This window comes from Octopus bimaculoides, chromosome 10 (assembly GCF_001194135.2).
Source record: "Octopus bimaculoides isolate UCB-OBI-ISO-001 chromosome 10, ASM119413v2, whole genome shotgun sequence".
Taxonomy (NCBI): domain Eukaryota; kingdom Metazoa; phylum Mollusca; class Cephalopoda; order Octopoda; family Octopodidae; genus Octopus; species Octopus bimaculoides.
The window spans coordinates 16,561,428-16,569,482 of record NC_068990.1 but is presented as its reverse complement, the minus strand read 5'-3'; the positions used below and the strand labels follow the sequence as shown (position 1 = coordinate 16,569,482).

General features: G+C 36.9%; 1 protein-coding gene across 3 annotated transcripts in view; it reads right to left on the bottom strand.

Moving 5' to 3' along the window:
• LOC106879933 (uncharacterized) overlaps positions 1-8,055 on the bottom strand; it is a 53,057-nt gene that overhangs the window by 27,349 nt on the left and 17,653 nt on the right. Inside the window, exon 1 of one of the 3 annotated variants that reach the window (XM_052971057.1) lies at positions 6,282-7,463. The exons of 1 other annotated variant lie outside the window; for it this stretch is intronic. The gene's annotated coding sequence lies outside the window, so the exon portion shown is untranslated. Of the gene's footprint in view, positions 1-6,281; positions 7,464-8,055 lie in introns of those variants that run through there. One more of the 3 variants, XM_052971059.1, reaches the window with a different exon arrangement.

Here is an 8,055-nt window from a genome sequence, read left to right as displayed (position 1 = left end):
TAACACCATCACCTGACACTTCAAGTTCCTTCAGAGCAGTGGTTCCCAAAGTGGGCAGTATTGTCCCCCTGGGTGGGGGTGGGGGTTAAGTTCCAAGGGGGCGTTGAAGAAAAGTGGGGCGATAATGGGGTAGCGATTGATGTAAAAACAACAAAATAATGGGTTCATTAGGTTAAGTTTTGTCAAATAAAGTTGCTTTCAATTTACTTCAGAAAGGGGTCTATGTTAGTGATGGTTAGTTGAGGTGGGGGCGCTAGGAATATGGCCTGGGCGTCAAGGGGGCGGCAGCCTGAAAAAGTCTGGAAACCACTGCTTTAGAGGAATCCACTTCGTTAAAAACACTTGGGCCTGGCTTCCCGTTTGAAGATACTTTCCTCTCTCTCTCCTGGTTTCGGAAACCCTGTAACTGATCATGCGCACTTGTCTTCCTTCCTAAACTAAAAATAAATAAATAAAAAGATATGCGACCGGCTTCTGTACATCTTTTCATACTCCACTATTAAGTTGGGTCACCAGTTTTAGCGGAAGAGGTTTTATATATATATAAATATGTCTGAAGCATGATGGCTTCTGATAAGTCTTTATAAAGATTAGATATTTGTTATACTTAACTTCTACGTGAAGTATAAAATACATCAAGGAAAATCAACCAACACAAAAGAAATTTAAAGAACTTTACCACTCAACTCATAAGCAGTTTGATAACACAGAGTAGGATTTAATGAGCATCGTTTCAGAGCAAAAGATGAGATAGTGCTATCATTTGTTTTTTAAAGATCTTGGCCAGTTTGGTGAGAAAAAATCGCTTGCTCTCTTATCTAGATGATATCGCTAAGGAATTCGGAATATGAAGTACAAGACTTCGGTGGTGTCGTAATGAAATGGGATCGTGAGCTCGGTGTTGACTCAAGTCGCTAAACGATGATGATGATGATGGTGGTAGTGGAGGTGATAGTAGTAACAATGACATCGGTGGGAGTGATGATGATGATGATGATGATGATGGTGGTGGTGGTGGTGGTGGTGATGATGATGATGATGCTAGTTTACCCATAGCTGGGACCTTTACAGGTGCTACCACTCCGGGCCAGAGTAGACCTGGGAACAATAGTGGCTGAAACCAGGGCCCCTGGGTCCCACTATCGCAAGTAGTTTAATCATACCCAGATAGTTATGGTATATTTTTCTTGATAATTCGATATTTTATACTTTTAATGTTTTTCTTTTCTTTTTTTTTTCATAGCCATATTTAATCAAATTTTTTTTCTATTCTTGGGCATTCCTAAAGAATAGACTCGGAAATTTCCAGTGCGTCAAAAATCGTGATTCCTTTTGATTTATATATTTTAAGCCTCGTAGATTACGATTTTGCAAAAAAAAAAAAAAAAGCGGGGGCGGGACTTCCTCCACTTTTCCGGCATTTTATTTACGAAGTTTTTCTTTTCTTTCTTTTTTTAATGTCAGATTTATGTTTAGCATATATTTAAGAATTACGATCTCTGATGTTTGAAACGTAAATCTGAAAAAAAATTTTCAAAATAAAGCCAGGTGTGTGTGAAAGAGAGTCTGCTTTATTTATTTATTTGCAGAATCATAATCAATGATGCTTAAAACATACATACCAATCAGCGGTGTTGCAAAGACAAATAATTTTCTATTTTCTAAGAGTTGGAAGGGCTATGATATTTCTCAGTTTGTAGGATGCCTACACCTAGATTAACCTTTCATACTCAGAAATAACCATTAAGAGATGATTAGCACCTTCCGAGTTTCAGCCAGTGACTTGTGACGTCACATTAATGAAGAAAGTGAAGTGAAGACCCGAAATGTGGATTTGGTTTTCCGGTAGCTTATTTCGTAAGCATCAACAATGAACCTTTGCGTTGATGGGTGGTACATTTAACTTACAAATGTCTTCATCATATTTTAGTGTAAAAATAAACGTTCTGAGCCTAAACTATAGAATGTTATTTAACACCAGGCTGAGCTGACCATCATCTGTTACATTTTACCTTACTTTTTTTTTTCCTTGTTTTCAAACAGACAATGTAAAATTTGAAGATTTGAGGGCGTTTGTTAGAATGACAAGAGGCCATGTAGAGAGTCTGCTCACTGGAGAGTAAAGGTAGAGCCTGGATGATATTAAACACGTTTTTTTCAGTAATTGTGACACAAGACAATCGCAAGATCAAGTCTTCGGTGACGCGACAATTTTAATAACACTAGACACCACGGTACATGAATACATACATACATACATAAAAAAGGATGAACTGTCCTTCCCGAGCTATAGACTCTTAAAGCTAGTTTCCCGGATTCTATGACGTTTATATATTACCCCTAGACGGGACGCGAAATTTTTTTCCCACGAGAGTTCCGGACCTCAGTAATGAACTCATTTGCATACAGCCAATCAGAGCTCGCCTTGACCTTGTTGTCAAGTTAACAAACACTCTACCAAGTAAACGCAAGACGAAGAACGATGTTGTAAGTCGACCGATTGCCGAGTTATGCCTGATTTTAGGAGACAAGTAATTAGATAGATTTGCATCTATACCTCTCATCGGATTTTGTTAGGGCCCCGTATGGTAAAGATGTGGATGGGAAAATGTGGGTAGAGGGTGATGTGCTAGCAACCCTCTCCCCTTACTGTTTTACAAAGTAAACAACAACACAAATAACTACGCAGAGGTAGCCATGGTTGGAACAAGAAAAAGAACAAGCATTCTTAAAAGAGAAAAGAAGCATGGTCATTCCTTAACCAAGTGACCTTATCTTATCGACCATCACTTGTTATGCGCTCATAAATTAGTTTGGTAGTTGAGCTCTGATTGGCTGTATGCAAATGTCTTCATAACTGGGGTCCGGAACTCACGTGGGGAAAAAATTTCGCGGACGGGACACCGGTTCGTCGCAAGATTATTCATTTTTGCCAGCTGAGAGGACTGGAGCAATGTGAAATGAATTGTCTGCTTCTGAATTAACATATAGTGGTTGAGTACTCCACAGACGCGTATCTTTAATGTACCCTTCAGTTACAATAAGAGTCAAACAGTGTGTGACAAAGCTGTACCTGCTGAATTACAGGTACAATCCACCTTACGGGCTTCTTTTACACTTTCCATCTGCCCATTTATTTCACTCATGAGATATAGTACGATCCAAAGCTACAGAAAATGACATCTTGCCCAAGTGCCAGGCGCTAAGATGGAACCGGGATCTTGTGGTTGCAAAGCGAAATTCTGAGTACGCCTACATACATATATTCATTCATGCGCGCACATGCACACAACCATAAAACCGCATTCCCACCTGGCACCTAACATCCTCACTCGTTTTATTTTTCTCTTTCCTTCAACCACTTTTGCACGTTCATTCTCCTTTATATTCGTCGGTAATTTTCTTCGGATGAAGGACAAACATCCGAAAAGTCAAGTCTATCCCTGTCTTTTAGGTGCTAAACTAATGCTTAAAACCTGTTCCTCCACTGTTAGCCTTCTTTCTTATGTTCAGTGTCTTCGTATGTATGTATGTATGCGTGCATACATGCATGTATGCATAGTATGTTTTTGTATGTATGTTTTACCTCCACAGAGACAACATTGAAAAGAATGAGATCCAGAAGAACCCATTGTCACGGTGGCATGTCTATTGTCTGCAGATGCATCTTAAGTTTTTAGGGCGAGTCGGAAAATACCAAGATATTTCACAGATTTCACTTTATTTTTAAATACACCGTAGTGGTGCGTGTGTATTAATTTACGGTAAAATTGAAAATATGTTGTGTATTGTAGAAGTATAACCGATTAGTGCATATAATTTTTAGCAACTAAATCTTATATAGACCCCCCTCCCCATAAGGGTCAAATGGATCCGATTGAGGACCAATGCCCTAGCATCTTAAAAAGACACTTCCGATCATATTGAGAGACTGAATAAAAGGTGGTGGTCATGGCTGGGATGTTTGAACATGGATTTACTTAATCAGGTGGTACTAAACAGATCGTGTTAATGCTTATCGGTGGTTGGGGGAACCTATATATGGTTGCTTAAGGTGCTAAAAACAGCAGCCGTGTGTCTTGAACCTACACTAATGCCGTTAAAAAACTGTGGAACACATTGGGTAATGTTGTTTCAGGATGCATTATAGTAATAAAAGGCGGTATGGTAATGACCGGAACGTTTTTGACCATGTCTGCCCGAGCCCTAAGATAGCCACATAGCCCTAAAATCACAGTAAATGCCTTTTAAAAAGTGTGTGAGATAGGATAATGCCTTAAATAGGCGCTATGGTCATGACTGGATTGCCCATGACAATGTCTGGTCCAGCACTAGATAAAAATAGCAGTCATATATCCCTTAAATCATACTGTTAGTGCCTTTTAAAAAAGCGGAACATTATAAAATTGTCTTAGATACTATATTAATGAAAGGCGGCATATAGTCATGAATGGAGCACCTTTGATTATATATCTGTTCGTTTAACTTATGATCCTAACTTTAAATGACAATAATGTGATAGTAACACATGGAGCAGTAAAAAAATATTTAGGCCAACGTATATTGTTAATTAAAATCACATTCAATTTACTGATCGGAATGAGAGAAATGAGTGATACTTGTGCGACGTGTTGGTATGCATTCAGTAAAACCAACTAATAAAACGTGTGTGTGCGTTCGTGTATGTATGTGTATATATATATATATATATATATATATATATATATACGGATCCATATATATCCCTAGATCCAGTCACAGCTGTGAACTTGGAACCTAACTGACGTGCAACTATAGCACTTACTCAGCGTACCTATTCGTTTAGATCACAAGTGAACTAAACCCCTCATATCCTATATATATATATATGTATATATATATATATACATACATACATACATACATACATACATACATACATACATACATACATATAGACAGATAGATAGATACACACACATACGTAAGTGTGTGAGAGTATGCATGTACGTATGTATGGATAGATAGATGTACAAAGGAGAGAGAGTATCTAGGAAGACATTATCCAGTGTACTTCCTTACTTAAGACGATCGAACATTTGGCTGCTATTTCTAGCAATTGTAGTGACTATATAAAAACTCCGTTGTGTGGTTGTGCCATCATGAATGTTGTTTAACCTCAAGCCGATATATGCTGAGGCATTCCAGCCATGACTATCCAGTCTTCTCAAATACAGTGTACCCTTTACTACATTATTTATCTAATACCGTCTCTCTTTTAAGCCAGTAGGGTACAGTTTGACGGAGATTTGGCTATTATTAATTTGGAAATGTATGCATGAGTATATAAATTTATATAATATACAATCATACATGAATCTAAGAGCTGGAATAGGATCACCATAAAATTTGTGAAGCTCCCATTAATATTTTCAAAAAGAAAAAGTTGAATAATTTAATTTATTCGTTTTGTTCTTGAGAATTAGTTGTTAAAAAAAAAAGTTTGTCTAGCACAAACTTTTACCCACCGATCAACAAACTCTGGTTTAATGTTTCCTTTCGCTGTAATATCTACTTACATCAAGTATACAAGCTTACCCCCCGAGTCTACTGGATCATGAAGTCGGAAGTTGACTAGGTCACAGAGGGTTTTTTTTTTTTTTTTTTTTTTTTCTTTGACGATCGAGAGTGCAAGGACTCACCCCTGAACAGGATGCTGGTCCTTCGTAGTGTTAACTCCCAGCTGTCACTGATACTCATTCTTAATTCGAGTGGGGTTGAGTGGAGCAAAATGAGTGGAATATAGTCGCTTTCTGAAGATGGAGACTTCATCGCCCGTTTCGAGAATCGAAAGTACGATCTAACAATCTTAAGTTCAACACCCCTAACTCAGTCATATACACATGTGTGCGCACAGCCATATATATGTACGTATATAGATAGATAGATAGATATGTGTGTATAGATATAACTAACCCCACCACCTTTTTTTAATTTAATAATTTAAAGTACTTATACTTTAAATTCAGCATTATAATAAATTTCCATACATTCACTGAAAGCTCCTTGAACTGCAAACCCCAAAGTCCATCTACGCCTTAATTCGTGTCTGATTAAACCCAAAATCAACAGAACTGAGCTAATGTTGGACTGTGTGACGGACCCTCCTCGATCACAAATATTTTCTTCTCCACTTTGGCAACTTTATACAGCGTAATTTACTTAATTCTGTGATCAAAATAAATGAATTAAATCAAAAACTGACTTAAATTGGAAAATAAAAATAATATAAACGTACTCACATACATGTATATAATATTTATATATATTGAATTCCTTCGTCAGGAATGGGGATTTTCGAAGGGATAGTGGATTTCATACAACCTAGTGTGACATTCCAAAACGTATTTGTATTATTTTCGATATACTGTACCTTCCCATAAATTCGGCATACACTACACACTCATTCACAGGTATATATGTATGTATATAAATATATTGATTTACAGTGGGATATTCCCTTTAGCGATCTCTGATTACAGTGATTTGAGTACAACTGGAGAATATATCTTTGCCTTAAACTTTTGCCAAGCTGAACTTTTTTAAAATAACCAGGAATTCAGATCCATCCCAATATAGGATAGCTACACTCTCTGCTACTTGCTCAATCTAATTAAGTGAGTATCTTCGAGTCGTAAAGAAACCCCTGATTAATCCTGATCAGGCAACCCCCATTGGGTCCTAAATATGCTCTATCTCCATCAAGCAGAGGGCCATACAGTACATTGTCAGGCACGCAGTTGTTGATTGCTGGGCATCTCGGATTCTTTCTTTTGATCAGTTTCTTTCTTGTATGCCTGTAGATTCTCGCTGATTTTAACTTCTGGCTGAGGTGTTTATTCTTTTAGGCCTTTAAGTCTTCCTTTCATTATATTCCGATGTATTCCTGTATCAAATTACGATCTGGCATTTTCTGCTTACGTGTGACCATTTCCCTCTAGCCTTTTTAAAAACACATCCAAATTCTAAATCTAATCACATAGTTACATGTAATATTTACGTCTAACCAGTGAGTAGTACAGTATATCCTTCTTCCTTGTTTCACAAAATTTATCAATGTTGTCCTAAGAAGAAACCTGTTTTCATCACTTTATGTGTTTCTTTTTCCTCCGGACGTTGCTCATAGCTATATAATGACTCAGAGAAAATATGAACACCTTTTCCCAAGTTCCTAACATATTCTACTCACTTTGCGCTAACAAGAAGCCTTCCACTGCAATTTACTCGTTCTTTATCCTGTTTTGATGTTTTGATCAGTAAAATAATATGGAAGAAAGGTTAGAGAGAAGTTGTGACATGTAGACATTATAAGATTGCTGTTCCACCAGGGTTTTGGAATCGGATTTTAGCCTCGAAAACATTCGCTAATTACACGAGTACTTGGAATTTACACACACAAATACGCGCGCGCGCGCACGAGCGCAGATGTTTGGATTAATTTATGAATAATCACAGACACATACATATACACACATACGTGTATAAATATGTATATAAATATATACAAAGTATGTATGCATGCAGATATGTATACAGGAATACATATTAGTGTATAAGCATGTATGAGTGTGTACGTGTGTGTGTACATGAGTGTGGATGCTTATATATATATATATATATATAATGGATTACATTCGGTACATGTTGAAGATCTGATATCAAAATCGATATGTTTATGAATAAAACACTTTCCCCCCGTTTGATAAAATTCAACAATGGATATTGCTTGTCCAAGGTAATAACATCAGCAACACATTAGTATTTCTATTAATGTATAAATGGTGGGGGATACCGAGTGTATTTGTGTATAAATATATGTGTCTGTACGTGTATATATAAGTTACGTGCATTAAATAAATCGCCGGTGGTGGATTGCAACGAAATAATGGAAAGTGAAGTGATATAGCATAGCTGAAGGACGTCAAGGTAGTGTTTATACATACATATATACATAAGTACGTACGTGTATATATATATATATATATATATATATATATATGTATATATGTATGTATA